The 25,465-nt window shown below is 36.9% G+C and overlaps 2 long non-coding RNA genes across 4 annotated transcripts in view; one reads left to right on the top strand and one right to left on the bottom strand.

The window, feature by feature from the left end:
• The window catches only part of LOC148002476 (uncharacterized), a 56,606-nt gene that overhangs the window by 1,977 nt on the left and 29,164 nt on the right, over positions 1-25,465 (bottom strand). The window contains exons 4-5 of one of the 2 annotated variants that reach the window (XR_015632985.1): positions 15,438-15,548; positions 10,880-13,060 (exon numbers count right to left, since the gene is read on the bottom strand). This is a non-coding gene — a long non-coding RNA (uncharacterized LOC148002476). Of the gene's footprint in view, positions 1-10,879; positions 13,061-15,437; positions 15,549-25,465 lie in introns of those variants that run through there. The other variant, XR_015632986.1, reaches the window with a different exon arrangement.
• Positions 6,529-21,299, top strand: LOC134481049 (uncharacterized). 2 transcript variants are annotated; one of them, XR_015632984.1, is made up of 3 exons: positions 7,075-7,498; positions 12,946-13,088; positions 20,901-21,299. It is a non-coding gene; the product is annotated as an uncharacterized LOC134481049 (long non-coding RNA). The 2 variants fall into 2 exon arrangements; XR_015632983.1 differs by lacking the exon at positions 12,946-13,088 and having other exon boundaries at positions 6,529-7,498.

The raw sequence follows: 25,465 nt of genomic DNA, 5'->3' as shown, positions 1-25,465 counted from the left end.
ACTTTCTGTCCTAGTAAATGTCTCAAATAAGAAACTTAAGTAATGATTTGTATATTTCTAATAAATAAAGGGTTTAATGAAACATGGAACACTACTTTTTGGGAATTTATATCCCATGATTCACATGAGTAGAAATGAAAATATTTTAGAAGTGAGCACACAGAGGCCATTAAGTACCAAAAGATATTGTGGCACCCTTTGGTCATTAACTTAAATTAATATGTGTGCTAAATATGTCTGTTAAATATGTTAATATGTCTGTTGATGGCCTAACTACTTCACATCTCTCTATAGTCTAATGCTTTGGGAATAGAACTTTGTAGTGCTCCAAGATTAGTCAATTAATTGGATTGGACAAAACGGGACACTAGTAACTCTGAAGCACATGGAGGCTTGAATACACATGTGTGAACTGGCCCTTCTATCTTCACCAAGTGAATATTCTTGAGCTTCTACACTGTAACGTTTGGAAAACCAAAAAAGAGATTATTTATTCTTGTAATATAGACCAGCACCATCTCTAAGGTCAGTCAAGATTCATGAAGGCACATAGCTGACTTGTAGTTGACAGAAGTCACACAAACCAACTCAGATCTGATGATGAAGTCAACTACATTCTACTAAACCATATGTTAAATAAATTTCATTATGATTATCATTGAATCTCTATAGTCACAGAGCCTAGATTCGTGTCGAATATAATATCATGTTGTCAAGTGTATTGATCATTGCAACTTGGAGTTACTAGCTTTCTTCTTACCATCCATGAAATGGAAATCGATTTTTCAAAAAGTCAGAAGAAATTTTGAACAACTCCCTCTGATGAATTGTTTAAATATAAGCTCTAGTGCATTTTCTGTTGCCTCCCTTCTAAGACAGCATAAATAGTGCGATTGGACTTTATTTTCTAGGCAATGTGAAAGAATGGATCAATGCCGCTGCCTCAGTGTCCCTCACATGCAGTAGCCATCACCGTGTTTGTGTTTTCTGTACATCTATTTGAGCATAAGTAAGGTTTATAATTAAGTATAATTGCTACATCTTCTTGCTTTTTATTCTGAACCAAGAAGGGTTGTATGAGTTAAAAGCATAATAGTCACAATCACTGGGATCAGCATTAAGTGCAGCCATATCAGGCCTTTTTAAATAAATCTGAGACTTGCTGAATAACAACATCATTAGCCACTTATTTTTAAAGCCTACTGACAGCTAGAAGGATTCCAAACATTAGCCAAAGCTGGGATAGATCTTGAGAGTGATACTCGGAGCTTGCACAGTTCTCTTTTCATCTGTATTTGAAATGCTCAAAGAAATGGCAATTTCTAACTCACTCCTTGATATGAGAAATGATAAAATTGAAGTGTAGGATGACAGGGGTATAGAAAGGATGGGAATTTTTTAGTATTTTAACAAAACGCCCTATACACGATGTTAATATCTTCTAATGAGCTATACTAAATATTGGGGCTATGGACATTTAATGTACAAAGTTAATTTCAGTATTAAAATCATAGAAGTTATTTCCCAACTCTTAGAATAATTACTGTAAGTAATAATGCGTCAATATCTTAAATATAAATGCTTGTGTTTATAATATGAGATAGAAAATTAAAATAAAATGGTATGAAAGTAGCAAGAATAAAGCTAAATCAAATATCTTTAAAGTAATATATATCAAATATTTGTACTAAATGTGTTTATTTATCAGTCTGTTTTTGACATAATTTTCACAGAATGTCATATTTACTGCACATTGTCTTCATGATATGGGATATAAAGTGACTAAATGCAATACAAACTGCTCTCATAGAGGACACTTTATAAAAGAATCTTACAGAGTGATATCTGTGATTTCAGGGTACAGGAATATGGTATCAAATTTCTTCCTCAAGTAGGATTTGAAGCTTTTCACTTGAACAATGAACCTACAAAGCAAAACATGGGTGTAGAACAAGTCTGGGAAATAAAAAACCAAGTATCCTCCTAGGGGATTCTGTCTCATTCTGAAAAGAGTTGCTAAATGTTTTCAAACAAGTCTACTGATGGTTAAACATAGGCACTAAGCTCTAGGCTAAATTAATATTAATTATTATTGTATTACATTATCTTTGTACTCAGCCCTCCCTAATTAAAAATCCTATTGAACCCTAGACTAGAAAATGAAAGCTATTCTCTCGCGGTTAAGTATATTTTTTTATTGTATAGCATTGAGCTTGATCTGTAATTCCAGATAACTTAGGTTATTATGGAAAGCTAATCCATGTAACTCTAACTTTTCAATAATTGGACATAATTAGTTAAGAACCTTATAGTCCCTCAGGGGCCTATGATAATTTGCTACAGTAACAAGAGGAAACAGACATATTTTATGTAATGATGAAGTGGCTATATAACACAACACCTACTTGTCTACTTAAATTTCCTGAATAGGACTTTGGAATGGACCAGTCTAAGTTTTAAAATCACATAGAGTAACATTTCCTTCCACAGCAAAGTATTAAAAAAGATCTGTTTATATTTTATTTCCCTGAATGGATATTTTTATGGAGGAAAGAAGAACTTAAGGAAGAGTGACAGAGTGAATAATAAAGCTCCTCAGAGTTCAAAGATACACAAAACTAATGAAAACATTCCAGGAAATGAAAATAGCCAAGAGCAACCAGGCATAAAATATAAACCATGATGGAGATACATGAAATGGAAACAAATAAAAAAGAACAATTGCTTCCATTTCTTCTTTATGTATTGATTATTTTGCCTTAAAACAATTTCCTTTGTTATTAGGTAAGCCTTTATATAAGATCCATGCTATGGTATAAAACATCTTATGTTGTTTCATATTTGACGTTTTCACATAGAATTTATAAATAATGCCAAAATAATTTTGGCCAATTTACTTTCATGCCTATTGAACCACACTATATAGAAATAGTCATGTCTTAGAGCAATCTCACATCACTCATATAAGAACTACCAAGAAGAAATTTTGTTACTATTAAATTTTGAGTCGACAAAAATACCAACCATAAATTGTTCAAAGAATAAGATACTAAATAATGAAATTTGGTAATTTTGATAGTCATTCTGTTCAGCAAGTTGTACAGTACTTCTGGGCCAATGTGTCAGGCACAGGAACAGAAGAAAATCCACCTCAAATAGGTAAAAAGTCCTGTGAGAAATCAGAAGGCTTCAAACTAGCAGCAGAAATAATGGGGATAAGACAAATACTCAATGAACAAAATAATTATTCGCCCTGTATCTTGGTCATTGTTCTATGGCTGTGAAGAAACACAATGGCCAAGGCAACTCTTATAGGGAAAGAATTTAATTTGGGCCTGAATTAAATTTTCAGAGGATTAGTCCATGATCATCATTGTGGGAAGCAATCAGGCATGGTTCTACAGCAGTAGCTAAGAACTTTATATCCTATATTCTTGGGCATCAGGAAGAAAGACACTGGGCCTGTCATGTCAAAGACAACTCCCAATGGCATACCCTCTCCAATAAGGATCTACCTTCTAATCCTTCCCGAACAGTTCCACTACCTGGCCACCAACCATTCAAATACATGAGTGTATCAGAGGTGTTTTCATTCAGGCTACCACAATCTGGAAGTTAACAGTGACTAGCTTTTGTTCACCCTTTCTGACTTTGAGTGGTTGGTTTTCTAACATAAAAAATAAAGCACAAACAAACAGGAATGAAAGACATAAATAAAGAGTTTAATTTGTCAAAAGAAGATTGTAAATGCTTTGCAGCGGCTAAGTTCAAAAAGCCGGATATTACAGTATCTTGGACACTTGAATTTAATAGAGAAAAATTTAGGTATATAAGCTAGATCTTGTGGCTATGGTTTATTTGTAATATCAAGCAAAAGGACAAAAACTGTTTTTATAGCTGTATAATTAATAGTAGTCTGAATGCTTATGAGAAAAAAAAAATACTAAGAACTGATCTGAGAGTTCACATTGTTGTTGCTATTTTTTTTTTGCAGTTGTGTATTTCTATGTGTCCATGACATGAATGAATGCATATGCACATGTTCAGGTACTTATACATGTGTGCCCTAGAGCTATGCTTGCAGAGACCTAATGTTGATGTTGATTATCTTCCTCGATTGTACTCAACTTTATTTTCAGTTGGAGAAGTCAGAGGGGAACGACTCAGCTCGAATAGTAAAAGCACAGGCTAGGATGATGTGTAAGTGAAGGAGGAGTCTGGACAAGGATCCTATGAAATACAGAGAAGGCAACCATGATGGTAACTACATGGAGTTCACTAAAGCAATTTACATATTTTGATGGCATAATGAGGCTTCTGACAGAGTTTACCTTAATAACTATTTAGTCATATGTACTTTTATTTGCTTTGAAAAAAATACAAGACTTTGAAAAAATACCACTTTCCTCAGTCTCAATGCAAAGTAATCATTTCCCAAAAGTTAACCCTCTAGCCTCCGTGTAAGCATAAGCGTTTACAGAACAGCAAATTGTCATTCTGGTATTACTCTTTTCCTTTTTCATTCATCATTTTGTTTACAGTTCAAATGGTATTCCCTTCCAGGTCTCCCCTCCATGAAACCCCACACCATCCCTCTCTCCTTTAAGAGGGCGCTCTCTCACCCACTCCCCCACTCCCACCTCACTCCTCTAGCATCCCCTTTCTCTGGGACATCATACCTCCACAGGACCAAGCATCTCCCCTCCAACTGATGCTAAATGAAGCACTCCTCTGCTACTTACGTAGCAGGAGCCATGAACCAGCCTGTGTATACTCTCTGGGGGTTTAGTCCCTCGGAGCTCTGAGGGGTCAGATTCATTGATACTGTAGTTCATTCTATGGGTTGCAATCGCCTTCATCCCCTTGAGCCCTCCCCCTAACTATTCCACTGTGATTTTGGGCTCAATCCGGTGGGGAGGGGGTTGTGAGTATTTGCATCTGTCTTAGTCGGATGCTGGCAGAGCATCTCAGAGGACAGCCATACCCGGCTCCTGTCTGCAAGAGCATCTTGGCATCAGGTTGTCTATACAGTTGTCAGGGATGACTGAGAACCATGGGAGGACGTGAACAGTCCCATAGGCTTGCCACGCTTCCAGGGGAAAATGGCGCCAACGGTGATTCAAAGAAACTCAGCAGCAGAGGAATTGACAAAATAAGACAGTATGTTAAGAATTTGAACAACAGGCTGACCGAATTTCGTGCTAGCTAGAAACAGAAACAGAAACATCCAAGGACTAAAGAACTACCCTGTTTACTCTGGGGAAAAAATCATTTCCAGTCCCTAAAGGTTCATTTTCAATAGTATTTTTCAATTATTCTTTGAAATTTTTTGAACATAAGTACCATACATCTTGATTGTATCATCTTCCCACGCATCACTTCCAATTCCCCTCAGGGCCCCATGACAAAACCCCCTCTCAATTTCATGTCCACTTTTTAGAACAAGTACTATTCTTGTGAGCCCAGTTAGAATTCCTCAGATATACATTGGTATACAATCACCCACAGGGCCATGGACAACCTGCCATTGCTTGTAGCCCTGAAGAAAAGTGATTCCTTCTCCCTCAGCAGCTACCAACTACCAAGAACATCTCCTCTAGCTCTGAGGCTTCAATATCTCTGATTTTAACCCACTTTATCTCACGCAAGACTTGTGCATGTAACTATAGCTGAATATGTTCATGTATGTATCCAGAAGGTAACATTCATCTTGTTCAGACATTGAAGTACCTGAAAGGAGTCTGTTTGTGACAACCAAACTCTAGAGATACAGACCTTTCATGGACACTATCAAGCAAAGAAGCTATCTTCCAGTAAAGGAACAAAAATATGAATAACAACACAATCCACCTTGGAAACACATCTGGAGATGATAATTTGAGATAAGTATCCATCTTGAAGATGGGGATTTGAGAGCCTTCAGATGAAGCAAGTTGTTCCATTTAAGGTATGCTACACTTGGTATTGATAAATAGTTCACAATGAATACAGGAAGCATGAGAAATAACCACAAAACCCCCTTCTGTATGGTCTAAAATAAAATAGTTCAGTAATAAAGATCATCTTTAAGCATTTTATGCATCAGTAATAGAAATTCAATTAAACATTAAAACCTACTAATAAAAATGTCTCTCTAGATGTTATAAATGCTACCATTAGTGTAACATTTCCATATAAGCAACCAAATATCATCTGTATGACTGCCATTGTAACTAAATATTTTATTTCACTTCTGACAAAACAGGAAAAATATAGTATGGACTTTAATCCAACCAAATAAACAAACTGTCCTTCGTTTTTCTAAACCAATTTTGATACATTAAATCCATGTTGCTATATATCACTACAAAAATGTTTTAAAAGCTAAGGATAAGTAACCATATAAATGGTAGGAATTATGATGAAAATATTAAAAGTTCTTTTCTCTGGAATGCTGTTGTTAGGGAGGGCAATAAGAATATTCCAAAAGGATTTTAATGATGCTATGTCATATTCAGAGAACAGAAGTATTTTAGTCTTCCTCTTATCTCCTTCACCACAGTGTGTACCCACATACCATGGCATCGGGGACACATGGAACTGGTTTAATTTAGATTTTAGTTACATGCTGTATCATCAGGAACTGATACAGCAACATAACAAACAGCATATGTGAGCCTCAGCCACCCATGAGGAGTCTGTCCTATGAAAGGCAAATGTTCAAGAAACAAAATTAATATTAATATCTTCTGCAAAAGTCAAAGGGAATACTTCTGGCTGGGCTGAGTAATCAGAGCATCTCCTTAAGTAAAACTGCACTTATTTCACATGAGGAAGGGGAGCTGGTAGTCTCAGGTATTTAGTCTTCTTAGCCTAATTCCCCAAACTAACTTTGAAGTAGTGTGCAGAAAGCTCCTCCTTGAGAAAATGAGATGCGATGCATTAACATGGCAGACTCGTTGCCAAGGAAGCCAGAATATTATAGAAGAAGATGACTGTCAGCGGTGCAGAATTTCTCCACGGTAGATGTGCTTAGAACTCTACCACTTTATGACATTTTGGAATGCTCAACTCCAAAGATCATAGTGAATAATAACAAACCTAGAAACAACACCCTCATGGACCCAGGCAATGCCCTTCCCAGCTCTCTAAAACTGAAGACCTAAGGATAAAGGTTTAAAAGCCTTAAAAGCTTGAAATGAATGTTGAAAGTTTATTCCACAACTGCTTCAGTAGGCTAGTTTCCTGAAATGCCATGTTCTGACCTCACGTTTTAATTTTTTAAGCTTAATATACTTATTTATTGTGTGCATGAGGGGTTGTGAGTGCGTATGCTCTAGAGCACACATGCAGGGGTCAAAGGACGACTTGCAGGACTCTGTGTTCTTCTACCATGTGGATGCAGGAGGTTAAACTTGAGGTAAACGGCACAGCAGAAAGTCGCTTTACCAGCAGAATCACCTGGCTGACCCCTAACCTTATCTTTACCTCTAGAATCAAACTCATTCAAAATGTAAAGGTCAGTTTCTATGTGTTCAATTCAGTACTGGGCCTACCAAGATAGATGTTGGGGTCTACCTAAGATCAGTTCTGGTGTCTATCTAAGATCAGTGCTGGGGTCTACCGAAAATCAGTGCTAGCCAGTGCCGGGCCTACCTAAGATCAGTGCTGGGGTCTATCTAAGACCAGTGCTGGGGTCTACCTAAGACCAGTGCTGGGGTCTACCTAAGATCAGTGTTGGGTTCTACCTAAGATCAGTGCTGGGGTCTACCTAAGATCGGTGCTGGGGTCTATCTAAGATCAGTGCTGGGGTCTACCTAAGATCAGTGCTGGGGTCTACCTAAGATCGGTGCTGGGGTCTACCTAAGATCAGTGCTGGGGTCTACCTAAGATCGGTGCTGGGGTCTACCTAAGATCAGTGCTGGTGTCTACCTAAGATCAGTGCTGGGGTCTATCTAAGATCGGTGCTGGGGTCTATCTAAGATCAGTGCTGGGGTCTACCTAAGATCAGTGCTGGGGTCTACCTAAGACCAGTGCTGGGGTCTACCTAAGATCGGTGCTGGGGTCTACCTAAGATCGGTGCTGGGGTCTACCTAAGATCGGTGCTGGGGTCTACCTAAGTACTTTCAGGTACATCTCATTCTCTACTAAGATGACTGGCAGCTTGCAATACACCGCTGTCCCCAGAGAGAACATGGAAAGGTTTTGGTTGTGGTTTTATTTCTTATAAACCTCCTTCTTCCAATGAGCTTTGAGCCAACCTGATTAGAACCAAGTATTCTCTTTCTGATAGTGGACTGGTATTTAATATCAACTGTGTTACTGGACACATCTTTTAAACTTATAAAGTGACTGCAGTCCTTGCCATTTCTTAATTTTCTTCACAAAGAAGTTTTCCAACATATTGCTTTTATCTGAATATTTATGTCCTCTCCACCCCAACTTCACATGTGATTGGTGGATGATGGCAATAAGATTGGATTTTTGAAGCTAAATGTAGAATAATGATTGATAGTGCTTGCTACTTTTCCAAAAGGCACAAGTTTTGTCGTAGTACCCATGCCAGGCAGTTCCCAACAACCTGTAACTCCAACTGCAGAAGGCTCAACACTTCCTTCTGGCCTCCGTGGGTACTGAACTCATGTGTGCATGTGTAAACACAATCTCTCTCTCTCTCTCTCTCTCTCTCTCTCTCTCTCTCTCTCTCTCTCTCTCTCTCTCTCTCTCTCTCTCTCTCTCTCCCCCCTCCCGTGTGTGTGTCTCTCTCTGTTTCTCTGTCTGTCTCTGTTTCTGTCTTGTCTGTCTGTCTGTCTGTCTGTCTCTCTCTCTCTCTCTCTCTCTCTCTCTCTCTCACACACACACACACACGAACACACACACACACATACAAACATACACACATACAGAATAAATATAAGGAGCTATAAATGGTGGTAAATATGTGTAACCATTTGTTATTACATATAATACATATATTAATTACATGGTTTTACATCATAAGATTCTTACAACTAATAAATGCATAAGTGCATCATTTTTAATGACTTCACACTCTTCCACTCCTGATCTACTGCATATATTTTAAAATTAGAAAACTATGAGGTTTCTAATTTCTGCCTATTGGAAACAGTATTAAAATGGCTCTAAGTCACCATATGGGCAAGATGCACCCACATCTTGGGTGCATACTTCATCACCCATTTTTGAGAAATATTCAGCAGTGAAGTTACTGAGCTGATGGGCACACACATGGTTAAATGTGAAGAGTTTTATTCAGCTGTCGTCAAACAACAGTCGGATGCTTCATTTGCCCTCTCTCCCATTTATTTCTCATAGAGTCAGCTAACACTGGCCATGTGCTTGCTGTGTCCTGGGCAATGGGTCCTAATGAGGTGCAGAAGAATGGCACCATTACAGTCAGCTCTTTCCAGAATACACAGTTTAGAAACAGGATAAACAGATACTGTAAATGCAACATTATAAGCACTGAGTTCTAATGTCATGCTCAGGGCTAATTAAGGGAAACTATGCTTCCAAACATATATTAAAGCGTCAACTTTTATATGTGTTTTCTCACTGTCTGGCCCCAGGCTTCATATTGGCTGGGTCTTACTGCATTCACTCTGCGCAGAAAAACAAATCTTGGCTTTGGAAAACTGAAGTAGCTTTTATAGGTGTGATTTTTATGATCACAGTTCAGAGACCTTTAGCCCTGTGACCATGACAAGTAAATGTTGAGTCAATTTCTCAATATGTAGAAATGAGGATAAAGGGGATTTTCAGATTGTAGCAAAGATCTGCGTTAAGTTAGCCTGCTTCCAAAGCAGACACATTTTCTTTAGTGTTCTACTCTCAAATACCTCAGTGTCCTTCAGGGACATCTGGTAATGGGGACATCTTCTCCCTCAGCAGAAGAAATTGAGATGTCTTTAATATTTTCTTCCTGCTTAAACTTTATATATTCATTCTAAGGGATTCTTTTAGTTATTTTTTATAGGAACTCTATTTTGTTCCAATGATATATTATATTCTGGCACTTGACTTTGAATAACTGAAGTAGTTACTGTAAACTGAGTTCCTAAAGTAATGTAAGGCACGTTACTACACGTCTTCCAACAACAGTGGACAATCAACACACACACCAATATTTAAGGGCACAAAGGACAGAGTGTGTTTAATGTTGTGAAGTAAACTCCTGCTTCAGACTGTTGAGATAAATAAACAGGTTTAATGACTTTAACTTTAGTACTCTTCACTCATGTAAATATATAAAAAGTCACAAGTGACGTATTCCGATCCTCTCAGGCAATTCATTAAAACTAATCACTTTTCCCATTAATTGTTCCGGAGCTGGTTTATAGTCCCATCACAGATGGCACTTGGTGTTTTTTATTTAACTTTGATAGTGTTTCTAAAGAGCAAAGTATGCCATGTTTGCCTGTTTTTGTTAAAAAGAAAGACGTCGAATGGAGAAACATGAAGTGTTGATTAGTATTCGTGCCTTCAAGAGAATAATCAGCTGAAAGGCTCTTTAGAGTTTAGAGCTCACATAAAAGAGCTCTCAATGCGAAACCATCTCAACCATTTTGAAAACATAAGGAGGGTCGTCGCTAGAAACATGATGGAGAGAAAGGATCTGCTCTGACCTATGGAGCAGCAGTGACACAAGGGGGACCAATGTGGCTCTTTCTGGGCAGCACATGCTTCCCTGTTAATCAGTACAGAATCTGTTCCCACACATATTTCTCCAGTGGTTCATTTAATTAATACTACAGCATAGAAATCGTTTAATTTATCTAAAGCCAAGTCTATCTACGTGAACCGTTATCACAGAGGATTTGTGCAGTGCCATGGAAAAGAGAGAAATATTCTATCTCGCTAGAAAATATACACAAGGGGCTTACAATTCATGTGATTTAATGAATAAAAAGTAATACACTTTTAATGTGTTATTACAATCACTATTTCCATTTATGTTGGGTTTTTAAAGCTATTTAAAGATTCATATTTTAAAACAGCAATACAAAATCACTCCTAAAGTTGAATGATATTGACTTCTCTTTTTCCCAAGTGCACCTTAGAAAATCTCTTCAACTGGAAGAGAACTAGTTTACCCAATCATAGTAAACATTCTGTCTTAGATGTAAAACATGATTCTTGCAAATAAAGTATCAGTGAACTTACTATTCTATAGAATTCACTATTTATGTTCAGGTCATAAAATCCAACAATAGCTTCAGAGTCAGATCCATTTCCAATCCTGGGAGACATAAATGCAGCACTCGTGTTAAGGGGATTCTGGAGGAGTTACCTTATATTCACGGACAGTTTAAGGGAAAGACATTGTTTGAGGAGAAATGGGGATGGAGAAATGGAAGGAGGGAGGATTGGAGAGAGGGAAAGAGAGAGAGAGAGAATATTAAAAGTATGCCAACAAAAAGAGAGCTATGTTTAAACTATGACATTAACAAACTGAACTGACCAGAGCACGGTCTATAGCTCTCCATTCACAGTTCATCCAGTTTTGTGTTTAAATCTTTTATCTGCCGACTTGAACAATGAATACATTTTTATGAACAACATGATTAGAAAAAGCAACTTATAAAACCAAAATTATATGTGTGCTTATTACCTAAGAAATAAATCTATATTACATTTCTTTATCCAGTTTGGTTTCCTATAGAACAAAGTTTTATTTTTTCTAATTCCCACTAGCTTTAACAATCACTATTACCTTTTCTATAAAACTTTATTCTTTATTAAATGCTGCATTAATAGCTAACTGGAAAAATAAATATTCCAGGGCAGTCCCACTTTAGACAAACATCTTGACTCTTCTTCCCATGTAAACCAGTGTCTAATTGACACTATGTATTAGTGTTCTTAGAAACTTTGACTTACTAAATGCTTCGTATCCCTGATGTAAAACCTGTTGTTTGTTCAAACTCTTACAAAACATGTAATCACTCACCCTAGTGTCCATAGGTAAAAATAAATTTGGAAAATGGATCCACTCAAATAAAATCAGATGCCATATAGTTAGTTCTACAAGTCTGTAATTACAGAAGGAAACAATACCCTCTGCTAGAAACAATGCATATAGATTGGGGTGGGGTAGCATAAAAGACAAGACATGTTGAGAACCAAATAATTCCTCCATGGTTCGGGAGCACTTGGGGGCATGTTTTGAGAAAGTCAAAATTTGTTAAACAGGAAAGGTTTCTGGGCCACTGAGGTGACTCACGGGGTAAGGTACTAGCTGCCAAGCCTTACGTCCTAAACTTTATCCCTAGGACCCATCTTGTGGAAATCAACACCTATAACATATCCTCTGGTCTACACACACACAGACACACACACACACACACACACACACACACTCTCTCTCTCACACACACACACACACACATTCTCTCTCTCACACACACACACTCTCTCTCTCTCTGTCTTTCACACACACTCTCTCTCACACACACACACTCTCTGTCTTTCACACACACTCTCTCTCTCACACACACACACTCTCTCTCTCTCACACACACACACACTCACACACACACATTCTCTCTCACACACACACACACTCTCTCTGTCTTTCACACACACACACTCTCTCTCTCTCTCTCTCTCTCTCACACACACACACACACACACACACACACACACACGTGTCCCCCTTCCCTATATTAAACATAAAAAGAGCAATACTTCCTTTACTTTTGTACAGTCTACATCAGTCTTGGCCTGGTCCCCTCTAAGAAATAGTGTTAAAAAATATTGTGAACTCAACTTTAAAAACATTCAGTGAGAAATCCAAATAGCATATTTTGTAGGAAAAAAAAAGATTTTGTCTTGTACATAACACACATCTGATTTGAATAAGCAAAGTTTTTTGTTTTTTGTGTTTTTTTTTTCCTTTCATGGTGAGACTTCCATTGGGTGATTGACACCTTACATCTCACACAGGCCTCACTCAGTATTTGCCACAGAAGAGCAGGAGCGACCTCAGGAACCTAAAAGGTCCTTTTTGTAGAAGCACTTCACGTCACCGTTCATCAGTAATCTGTGTTCCTGACATGCTCTGAAACATTTTAAACAAAGGCAAAAATGTACGTTGTGATGAAGACTCTACTACTACTATTTATTAAGATGATTATTATTATTATTATTATCATTATTATTATTATCATTTTCACCAAATATGTAGTCTATATTTTCCCACCTGTGACGGTATCTCCACATGCAAGCAACCTGGAGACTAGGCAGATCCTAAGCCTGGAGGCCCAGCATACGTGAGTAAAATCCATTGACGCCAAGTAAATCGGGGGCTTTTCATGGTCAAGAGACCTGTAAGTGGAAAAGCTAACTTTCCTTCCCATGTAAATGTATTTACAAATGCTCTGCAAAACGTGAACTCTCTGGTTCTAAAATGGTTCACCCCCTTTTAGAAAGGAAAGGAATGGGCAGCATATACAGCCCAGTCAATTAGAGCGCTGACATTTGCAGAACACAGGGAGCACACAGTGGGTAGCTGCTGTTTCTACTGGATGAAAGAAACCTTTGTCTATTTTGTTACTTTGACTCTATTCTGAAATGCGGGTCTTCAAGACTGCGCATCTTTTCAGCTCTTGCTCACCTCAGTGTGGATGTGAATCAAGGCCATTTTCAGGCTTGCCCAGTGAAAGGTCTCTCCAGTCAAGGCTGTGGTTTCTTTGGCAGTACATCTCCCTCAGATACTTAAGAGGCATCTTTTCTGTTTGTTTTCAGGCATTCCTAGGTTAGCAACTACACCCACACTAGCAAATACCCGGTCTGCAAAACTCCTAGAGGTCATTAGCGTCTAAACTCCATCCTTCTGTTTGCTCTCAATTTGACTACTTTAAAGTCTATCCGTCATAACAAGTGGGGAGATCTCACCTTAAATTTTTTCTACGATGAGAATTTTAATCAATTTAAGGACTATAATCAAATGAAAGTTTTTAATTTAATGATTATTACAGATAGCATTGGGAAAAAATCATTTCCCTTCCTATTTAGGCTCTAAAACACTGGATTTTCAACAGTGGACTTATGCATATTTCTAGATCCACTTACTTCTTCCAGTTTGTGAACCAGAAGACTATTTCTCAGGTTTACCTTTGCTTTATAATAACTTGTAAAATGGACAGAAGTGGTAAGCATAACTTTCTTAAACAATAGTTCTACTTATAACTCCTATCCAGGAGCTAACGGTTACCTAAGCTCTGCTCTGCCTTTCAGGTTCTGATTGGAATACTCTCACCAAATATTTGATTAGAACCAAATGCATGTACTTTGTCTCTGTCAGAATGGACTTTCTCAATGCCTATGCATTGCCTTCCAAAGGCAGACAGTGCATTGTACTCGAGTCCTGTTTCTAAAAGTAACTTCTGTGTAAGAGATTATAGGTGACAGCCAATTACACTATACACCTGATACGGTGTTCATATCTAAAATATATAGAGAAACCCAAAATCATGGATATCAAGACAGAGAATTCTCAAAGAACGAAACTCAAATGTCTGACTAACACTGAACGAATTGGACAACATCATTTGTCATTTGAAAAATGTAAATCAAAATACTTTGAGATTTCATTTTATACCCTTCAGAATGGCAAAGATCAGTAATACAAGTTATAGCTTATTCTGGCAAGGATGCAGAATAAGGAGAAACACTCCTCCATCACAGTTGTGGAAGTATAGCATGTATGGCCACTTTGGGAACCATTTTGGCTGTTCCTCCAGGAGTTGGGACTAGATTTATCTCAAGATCCAGTTAGACCATTTTTGGATATGTCACCAAAGAACGCTTCACCCTTTTATAGAAAGATTTATACAACCATGATCATTGTTGCTTTATTTATAAAAGCCAGAAATTGGAAACAACCTAGATGTTTCTCAACAGATAAATGGACAAAGAGAATGTGGCATATTAAGACCATGAAAAAAATTAAATCCCCTGGTATATAATACCTATAAAATTTATATACTATACAAATATTGTGTGTATGATAATATTATATAATATATAAAATAATACCTATATTTGTGTATGCTTTACTGGTAATTTGAAAACTACTGCAAAAATAAATCAGAAGCCATGAAGTTGGAGAAATTATTACACTTACCCTGCCTCAGTAGACACTACTATAAAACAGAGTTCTCTACATTTGCTTTACTTAGCAATGTTTAAACATACAAGGCAGAAATGCATTTGCTCAACAAAGAACTTGTTTTTTAAGCTCTGAAAAGTCTTCCTGCCTAACAGCTAGCAGAATAAAAGCTCTCTTCTTCAGTAAGAAAGCAAACAGTGAGCAAAGCCGTAAGGTCTCTGCAAACACGAAGTACTATTCTCTGGCTAGGAGTCCCTGGCTCCAGGCATGTTGGAAAGAGTCTTGGACCGGAGGAATAAACTAGTAATAAAGACACCATACTTACAGTGACCTTTGAGCAATTCCAGATGTACAAGCAGAGCTTCTGCCAAAGCTCATCTGAGAGGAGTGGGCTTAAGAAGTAAGAAGTGCCAGGGCCATGGAGTCTTGCATGGGCCTGGGGGAGAGAGAGAGAGAGAGAGAGAGAGAGAGAGAGAGAGAGAGAGAGAGAGAGAGAGAGAGAGAGAGAATGAAAAACAAGAATCCAGATCCTTGGAATGAAAACATAACAGAAGATTAATTTTCTTACTTAAATTTTTTCCAATTTCATAAGTGAGCACATGTCATAAGCACATGACATTTTATATGGTCAATATTTTACTGTGCATTTATCAGCAGCTAGACTCAGCCTTGTACTTATCTTTGTCATTATACTATTTTTAATAATCTGGTGAAAATTCCTACATTTTATTTGTTTTCTCTGTTTCTACAATTAACTTATAACCTCGAGAAGTCAACTGTTGTATTAATTTATTATTAATATCAATTATGTATGCAATTATAATATATTATTAATTATTGGACTTGTAGCTGTCAAATGGCCCTTTGTTGATTTCTAAAAGCTACTTTAAATTATATACAAATTTGTAACACAGTTTAGATCATCCACAGTTATATTAAATGAAGAACCAAGGTCATGACCACCATGTAATATTTCACACACCCATAGCATTATGAAGATCGCCTGGTAGTCATTTTTGCAGAGATATAAAAATTTTATAGTGCATACTTTCTGTGGCTAAAAAATTAACCATGATATCACACTTTCAAATATACTCAAAATCCAACAAGAGCTTTAATGTTGAGTAGAAGTAAAATATTTTTATTCTCAAATAAATTTGAATGACATATATTCATCTAATAGCACATACATTATAAAGTGCATATTCCATCAATAGCAAACCGAATCTTAGAAATTGTTCCTAAGTGAGAGTTCTGGATGTGCTAACCATTCCCTTTAGACCTAGCTTTATCAACTTGACAATGTATAGATATCTCAGTATCCTACAAAATTCAAAGTAAATAAGAGTAAAAAGTAAATAACTCACACACGCACACGTTTCCAGTGACAAAGTACAGTGCCTTTCTATCATTCTGTCCCAGCCATTGCACAGATACAGAATCAATGAAAGCTCACCAATTCTCTTCCTGTCAACTCATCAATATAATTTTTATATTTGCTGCAACTTCAGGGCTATATTAGTTATTAGTGATAGAGTGGCGACATGGCTTCCCTGGGTCACAAATGGTTCTAAATCTTAAGTCAATGAAGAAAAGTATAGGGAAATGCACAGTGTACATGTACATGTGGGGTCCAAACTGCAATCCATGGAAAGGAGGAGAGTTATCATAGGACTGGATGCAGGAGTTACAGAGAGATAAGACAACAATACGTATGGTGTTAGGCAGACAGGAGCTGGGCAACACCTATGCAACCAATGATATGCACTGGTCATACACCGGCAGATACAAGCATACAGGCAGGTAACACGCAGACCACACGCGGTAACACACGGGTCCACAGTATAGCTAGTGAAGGCAAATGGTGAAGGAAGGCCTCTGATCTCAAAACCATATTTATCTAAAACCCACACAAAAGTAGCACTTTTGCCTGAAGTAGTTGTACAGCTCATTAGATCACGGTTTCCATTTAGATGTCCCAGATTTATGTGATCAGCTCTATTTCTGTGACTCGTTGTGTTCTAAAAGTCCAGCAGGAAGCATCTATGCTCACCCCAGATGTGCATATCAATACATACTGTCCAAACATAAACTGGCTCATAGGGCCTCTGTTCCTTACAATGTTAATTCTGGAAAACTTTGAAAAGATGCAGGCCCTTGCAATTTGACTTGAGATTATACCTTAGGCAGAATCTTTGTATACATTGTATTTCTCTTCCTTAAAGATATATATATATACATATATATATATTATCCTCTATATATATATAATATATATATATATAATATTCTCTTCCTTATTGAGATATATTTTAAACTGTATGTGCTTGTGTGTATGTGTGTGTGGGCATGTGTACATGTGAATGCTGGCATCCACTGAAGCCAGAAGAGGTGCTACAGACAGTTGTAAGATGTAGGTTCTGGAAGTGAGCTCAGGTCCTGTGGACAAACGGCAAGGACTCTTCACTGCTGAGCCATCTCTCCAGCCCCAGCATCCCCTCAATCCTGAGAGTCAAATTATAACTCATTACTTCTCTTCATATTGTCTGAATTCCTGGATGCACACTAAAACGAGTTCATAAAAAATGTTAATTTATTAAACACACAAGTGATGGTTTACTGGGCATGATTAGTACAACCTTGCAAGTCCATACAATCTTGAAAAGGCATCTCCCGGGATGGATCTGTGTTTATTTCAAATACAGATTCTTGGAAATCTTGTAAGTCATACACATATATCTTGTTTTTCTTCTATCAAGTGAAGGAGAAATGAAAGTTACTGAAGACCCATGAGGAGATGAGACATGAATCAAATGCACTTTAGAATTACAGTGTACTAAATCTTACATTGGTATAACGTCATAGAGCACACATTTAACCAGTGTCATATTTCAAGGTTTTCGTGATTAGAGACTCAAAATAAATAAAATATTTTATCTTAAATGTAAAACCTAATACTCATGTTTCTACAATTAAATGAAATTAAACTGTTTCTTTCTAGAATGCATGCATGTGTAGGAGTGAGTACAATTTCATATGTTAGAGACAGGTCTCTGACTGCCCTGGAGCTTCCTGGGTAGTGTAGGCTTTCTGGTCTCTGAGCCCCAAGGATCCACCTGTACCACCTTTCCCTGCCCTAGGATTGCAAGCACATGATCCTATAGTTGGCTTTCCATGAGCTCTAGGTATCAAACTCAGGCCCCATGCTTGTGCGGGAAGCACTTTACACAATTACCTTTTTAAAATCTAACACAAGCTCTTTCTCTTTTCTTTTGTCTATCTACATCCTAATTTTGCATACCTACATCCTAATGTATGTATATTTGTCTAAGTGTTCATTGAATTCAAAATGAAAATAGTGCTTAAATTTCAGGCATGTAAAATTTCTTAATTGAATATAATTAGAAACCTTTAGGTGCTACAGTTTAAGTATATAAATATGCACATATTTGATTAACTTTTTGTCATCATATGTGACAGCTTAGGTGGCTTCTGTTGGTCCTTAGAAGCTTACGGCTGTGGTGATGACTTAAGGTATATGATTACAGGTCATTTGGGAGAATGACTGTAGGATCACAGTTACAAAAGCGAACTTTAACCAGGCTCAGAAGTCCTGGCGTGGAAAAACACTACTCCCTTTATTCTACAGCAGCAGGCTGGAACATCTCAGCTACTGGTCTCAGTTTCCCCAATCCATAAATGGTGATGTTTGAGACCTTTCAGACTTTTACAGTCTGAATTTCTGGAAAAAAATCTGCTGGCAACATATATCAAGGAAATGGGAAATTTGTGTTCTCAACCAAATTTTTTGTCCCCAGCATAAGATTATTCATTGTTTCTATATGCTCCACAAATTTGAAATATTTTTGGCAGTAGGGATAAATAATTGAAAATGAAAGATGTATAGATATGGATTTTATATCTTTGTAAGTATAGGTATATAATTTTCTATATAAACATTTTATTATATTAAATATTCCCTTAATAGTACTTAAATAAATATTAAAATACATTGTCTTTATTCAGATAGTAAATTCTGTTAGTTCTTGATTGTCTTCTAGACTGATATCATAAATAATCAAGTAATTATTTGGAAAACAGAGAATTTCTTTACTCTAAATGATACCCTGAATTATATTTCTTAAATATATATAAAAAATTTTATTCTCATGTGAACTTGCATAGCAATTAGTGGAAAGAAAAGTAAACAAGAGACATACAATAGACAGCAATCTCATACAAGAGACAGCAATACTCTCACTTCATTAATACAAAAGCACATCTGTCATGTTCATGTTAAATATTTATTAGTAGTAAGTTGGTTCATGAAATACTGGTGAGAATATTTTTCATGAGGAAAATTGCCTTTAAAATAAATCTTGTATGTAATGTTATACGGATTGGAAGTTGAAGGACAGCTCCCAGGGGAGCAAGCCAACCGGGCTCTTAGGTATGAATATTTTTTTTAAATCTACCCTCATTTCACCTCCTTACTGAATGCCAGATTGTTCCATGAACTGAATTCATTCCAGTCTGAACATACTTAATATGGATAAATATTATAGCAAATGTTAACAAGGCCAAATTCTACTAATATAAAAATTTAAAAACAAATAATAATCATAAGGAAAACAATTATTAACTCTGTCTTATAACCAATGCCTAGATGAACTTTTACAATATGCTACTCAAAAAATAATAATGTATAATTTTCTCAAGTCCTTAACACTCATCACTTGAATGGCTTTTAATTTTTTACGATGACTCCCAAAAAAAGTATATCACATATCATATATGTGGGAAATGTTTGACAAAACCATACCTAGCCTTACTACATGTTATACACTTGTATTTTATGTTACATTTTATTACCTTTTTAAACCACTGTTTAAGTTCGAGTTAATACTTTTCCAGATTTAATGCAATATCCTGAACCTCAAATTGTAGTAGAAAGTAGCGGCAGGGAAGTCTCTAAGAAAATACAAAAGAGAGGAAACAGAAAACAGTAAAATGGTGTTGGGAAAAAATGAAAATAATGGATAAGCACAGAAAGAAGAAATTAGCAAAGCTTAAATAAACATTGCCAGACAAGAAGATTAATAAAAAAAAAAACAGTGAGAGTTAATCTTTAGCAAGGGGCAGCCTCAGAAAATGAAATTTCCCCAGGATTTCTGAAAGCTGATAACCTCACAGATATCACTAGAACGATGATATTCAGTTAATGTATAAAATAAGTCTAAACTACAAACCAAAGTCAAAGAATACTTGTGAGTTTTTAAAAATTATAGCATATTGCATTTTATATTCAATGGCTACTTTTATTATTTGTAAGTCTTGATGAATTAAGGATGAGTACCCAGTCCATTTAATAGCTCTGGAAAGTCAAAAGCTTTCATTATAATTTTCAAATTCCCATGTGCTCTCAACTTGCATTCAGTTCTTAGGACCACCTAACACCTGTGCAGAGAGCCCAGATTCAGAGTTGGAGAGGTATATTTTATGTATGAGTCTGGGTTGCATCACTTCTGTAAAAGGGATAAATGACAAAATGTAGTAGAAACACTCTGTAAACCAGAATGTCCCAGGGCACTGCAGTTAGCCTCAGACAATCACATTTTCACAATTGCATAGAATTTCAAAAACTTTTCCATGGAAGAGTCCATTTATAACACAGACCTGTTCCTCTATATTTTTCTAAACCAGTCATTTAAATATAGATTTGTCCTCTTAGTCACCCCATTGTTTTCAAAACCATTCATTTGCTTTCTGCCTTGCACTGTACTTTCAGAAAGCCCTATGGTGATCAGCGGAGATTCTGTACAAGTCTTCTGGACATCTACAATATGAGGACGATGTTTAATGAGATCTTCAAAAATTAAGTTATGCAGAGATTGAAGGATGTCTTCATTTCGGGCAAGACTGAAAACATGTCTATACTTTCCCGTGGTTTTATTATTTTAATTATTCTCTTTCTCTATGTTCTAGCCACTACATTCCTTTGGTTCTCAAGACTCCTTCTGGGTTATCTTGAACTGTATGACCGCCACTGGTGACAGAACGTAACTTCCATGAGGGCAAGGGTTTTTGTTGTGGTTGTGAGCAGTATTCATGTGGAGCCCAAAGCGGTAATGCTGACATTGCTGATATTACATTGATGTTCGCTGGATAAAGTGAAAGTTTCATCTTTGTCTTTACTCTTTATATTTTAAACACGTACCCAACCTCCTGATTCATCCGGCATGTCTAAATCTTCAGTCTAGAATGCTAACTCTGATATGAAGAAACATGGACTAAGGGCTGCTTAACTAAGGTTAAGAATAAGGCCTTCCTATCTTCCTCATAACATCTGGCATTCATGCCTGACAGTTTTGTATGGAATCAAACCTTTGCATTGGTGAATAGGGAATAGCTCTGGGATATTGTTTTATCTCTCTGTGACTGTCTTTATAGTGGATCACTGAGGAGCCCTTTTTATTCTTTCTACTTTATTCTTCAAGCTTAGAGCCAAAACAATGGATTTTTTCCTGTGATGTTTTCCTTGGAGCTGTGATAAAGTAACTGTGTCCTCTACTGGACTGTTAGGAAATTGAAAGTCATATTTTAAAAGGCAGGAGTATATTTATATCTGTCTGGATAACTAAAACCTTCCAAAAGTTATCTATCACTTAAATTTTGGTCACAGCTTCATGCTGTATCCTAAGAAATGTAGGACATATGTGTGCCCAAGGACGAGATAAAGGGATGGGGCTAAATTCACCCTATCATGACTTGTGGTAATAGTCTGTCTTGTGAAGGAGAGCTTAACTACTGCCGAAAGAAGGCTTATATCCATCTGAAGAATGTAAGAGACCTGACAGGCCTTAGACGCAAACCCTGCCATAAAGGCAACCAAATATGTATTTATTCTTTGAAATTTTCATATATATGTAAAATGTATCTTGAGCACATATATTTATTATTTCCCGTGCCCTACTCCCCAGTATTCCCACAACGCATCTCCCTTCTAATTCCATGTCCTCTTAATTTAGTTTCAAAAAGACCTAATAGGCAAGGAGATAGGGGTCATCCAATGGATATTGGCAACCTACCATTGACCACATTTCCAAAGAAAAGTGACTTTTTTTCCTCTAGCAACTGCCAACTGCCAAGTGCTACCCAAGTGTTTCTTGCTAGTTCAGATATGACAAAAAAATTATCTATCAACAATCATGGATATTCAAGTTGACCACATTAAGTAGCAGAAATGTAAATATTATCTATTTGTTGAATTCTTCTCTAATGTTTCATCTTTCATACCATGCCTCTAAATTTGCTTTAGAATCTTTCTATGACTCAGTAGCTTAATCATAGAAGAATCTCTAATGCTGACTCATACTCTGTTCAGCAGTCAGTTCATTGAGCCCCGTATGCATAACTGAGTAAGACCAGTGTTTGTCCTGGACTAGGAGTAAGCCAACACCTTCAACAAAGACATGACTGCAAAATGAATATGACAGAAAAGTAGATGGCCTTCACTTCTGCTTCGTGAGGTTTGCCCATAAAGACAATGCTGTGGTGGACCTTAAGACATAAAAGAAGAATATGATCTGATTCCAAGCTAGTCAAATGTAAACAAATTAGAAGATGAAAATGACAAAAGAATAAGATTGCCTTTATCCTGGTAACCTCTGTTGCAAGATATTTTATCACATTATGAACCCCAGATTTTATTTACTAAAAAAGAACTGTTTATAGTTGTGGTGTGGCTCAACCCTTATCACAGATCTTTAATCCTCTGACCAGAATACAGACATACCCTTAGTACACACATTTAATCCCAAGCAATGAAAGGTTAATTTGTAGAAGGAAGCACCCATATTTGAAAGTGATGTCTAATTGAGTGGCAGACAAAGTGAGCATAAAGAGAAAACTTTGACAGAATAGAAGAGGAAAGGGAAGCTAGTTAAGAAAGCAGTACATAAAGGAGGAAATAAAAAAAGGGGGGCAAGAAGCAATTTTACTGGAAGTTATAGAGGGACAGGATACAGTGAGCGGACGAGCTAGACACAGGTGAAAACAGAACAAGGCAGATAATGGGAAAGACACAGAAGATTAGAGCATAGTGAAAGTTAGCACCAGGCTAAGCAGAGCAAGTCAGGAGTGGCTGGGAGAGAAGCCAGTTTGAATCAGTCATCTGGGAGAGGAGTTTGAGCCACAACAGCTGAGTTGAAGCAGCTACCTAGAGTTCATCAAGAACAAGAAAGGGTGAGCTTATTCAGCAGTGAGTCTCAGGAGCTGAAAATGTTTTAGGCCTAGATTAGAGTATATGAAGGCTAAAAGTTTCCAGGACTCCACCTAGGTTAGTAGACTGAGGCAGTAAGCATCAGAGACAAAAATTACATTGGGGAAGTAAAAGATACTTTAACAAGCCTTCTTAACTCAGTTATCTTTTTCTCCCCACTTGGTGACCTCAACATGTCACATATAAAGTAAACTTTGTTAACAGCACAAAAGCACACTTAGAAGGCATTCCGTGCATACTGCTATATAAGAAAACTTCGTGGTCCAACAATATTCTTAGTAAATTTCAATAAGTACCATATTCAATTTGTCTTCCTTGAAAGTCTCATTAAGAATATACTGATATACTTCTTTGGGGGAAAGGAAGAATTTTTAAAACATGTCTGCTTGCTAAAAAATATAGATTGAAAAATACAGCATTGATAAAAATGCCTCTGGATATAGCTCAAATATTAGCTCAAAAATTTTATTTCTAGTAATATGCACACACACACACACACACACACACACACACACACACACACAACACGCACAAAGTCATTTTGTTATTATGTTCTTTTAGCAAAAATAATGATATTTAACATACCGAGTTTCAGGTTCTTGGCCATGGGCCACGTTAACAGAGTCATAAGTGGATTCTATTTCGTGGGGTACACCCCAGATCAATCAAATAGGACTGATGCCCACATGAATTCACAGACTGCAGCAGTGTGCACAAACCTTCACTGGTTTAAACCCCGACAATGCTTCCAGTACTGAGCAGAAAGTAGGCATGGGGGCTCATTGTAACCACAAAGCAATTTACAATGAATATTTACTTCCAAAAGGAAAAAGAAGACATTTTCTTCAATGAATGTCACTGGGTATTTGAACCATATTCCAGGGCACATCCAATGCCCAGGAATAGTTATAAAAAGAAGAAGGAGGAGAAGAAGAAGAAGAAGGAGGAGGAGGAGGAGAAGAAGAAGAAGAAGAAGGAGGAGGAGGAGGAGGAGGAAGAGGAGGAGGAGAAGGAGGAGGAGGAAGAGAAGAAACAAACAAAACCCTTTATGACTGTTGTTTGGTTTTTGCTGTTGTTGTGTTGTTGTTGTTGTTGTTGTTGTTGTTGTTGTTGTTTTGATTTAAGGTTTTTTGTATTGATTTTTGTTTTGTGTGGGTTTTTTTGCTGAGAAAGAAAGTTGGTGGGGAAAAAAATTCAAAAACAAAATATAGTATATAAAATATTTCAAAGAAAGAAAAAGTGAGAAATTGACTTAAAATAAGTCAGGGAAGACACAAGAATATACTGGTGAATGGTAAGTGAAGTAAAAACTCATAATTTGAAAACTACATAACTTGTTATCTACTGAAACTTTAGAAAATCAAAGTTTTTTTTATTTTTTATGGCACAGAAGTACATAATGCCAGCCCCGAAAGTCAAATAAGACCATTCCTTAAGACCATGTTGATAACATACTACAGGGATTTTGAAATGATTTGCCATGATTAAAGAGGGTGGTGTCACCACACATGCATTAGAAAAAGAGGAGAAAGCCATGCATGGGAAACGAGCTAAAACCAAGGACCAGAGTGGAGGAATAATGTCTTCACTGGGCCATTTGACGTTTAACCAGATCGATGCACTTTAATGTCCCCTGCAAATAAAATAACAATTGTGCTAGTTAAACATGTCCTCCCTTCCTCCTGGAGACATACCAAGGCTCCACAACTAAACATTTTATCTGTCCGAAAAGAAGACCAGGTCACAAACATATGCCCTCTTGTCTGTTTCAATCTGTTAGAAACCTTAGCATTTCAGGTAAGTTACATATTGGTCTTCATATTTATAAAAGCAGCCCAATATTGGTCTTTGCTCCCGTAACTTATTCTCAGTTCTATGGGACTTATATCAAGGTCATCAGTCATAATTTTCATACATTTGATGATGTAGTTAACATTTTATTGAGCACGAGGTACTGCTGGTACACATTATTTTTCCTTTTACTAAAAGTTTTAAAAAGGCAAAAAAAAATTCTGGACATCTGCAATAGGATTTCAAAGCCTAAAGAGATATTAGAGATCATCCAGCATCTT

Source organism: Rattus norvegicus, chromosome 11 (assembly GCF_021556685.1).
Source record: "Rattus norvegicus strain SHRSP/BbbUtx chromosome 11, alternate assembly SHRSP_T2T, whole genome shotgun sequence".
NCBI classification, from domain to species: domain Eukaryota; kingdom Metazoa; phylum Chordata; class Mammalia; order Rodentia; family Muridae; genus Rattus; species Rattus norvegicus.
The sequence above is the reverse complement of the archived record's forward strand: the minus strand, read 5'-3'. Positions and strand labels throughout refer to the sequence as shown.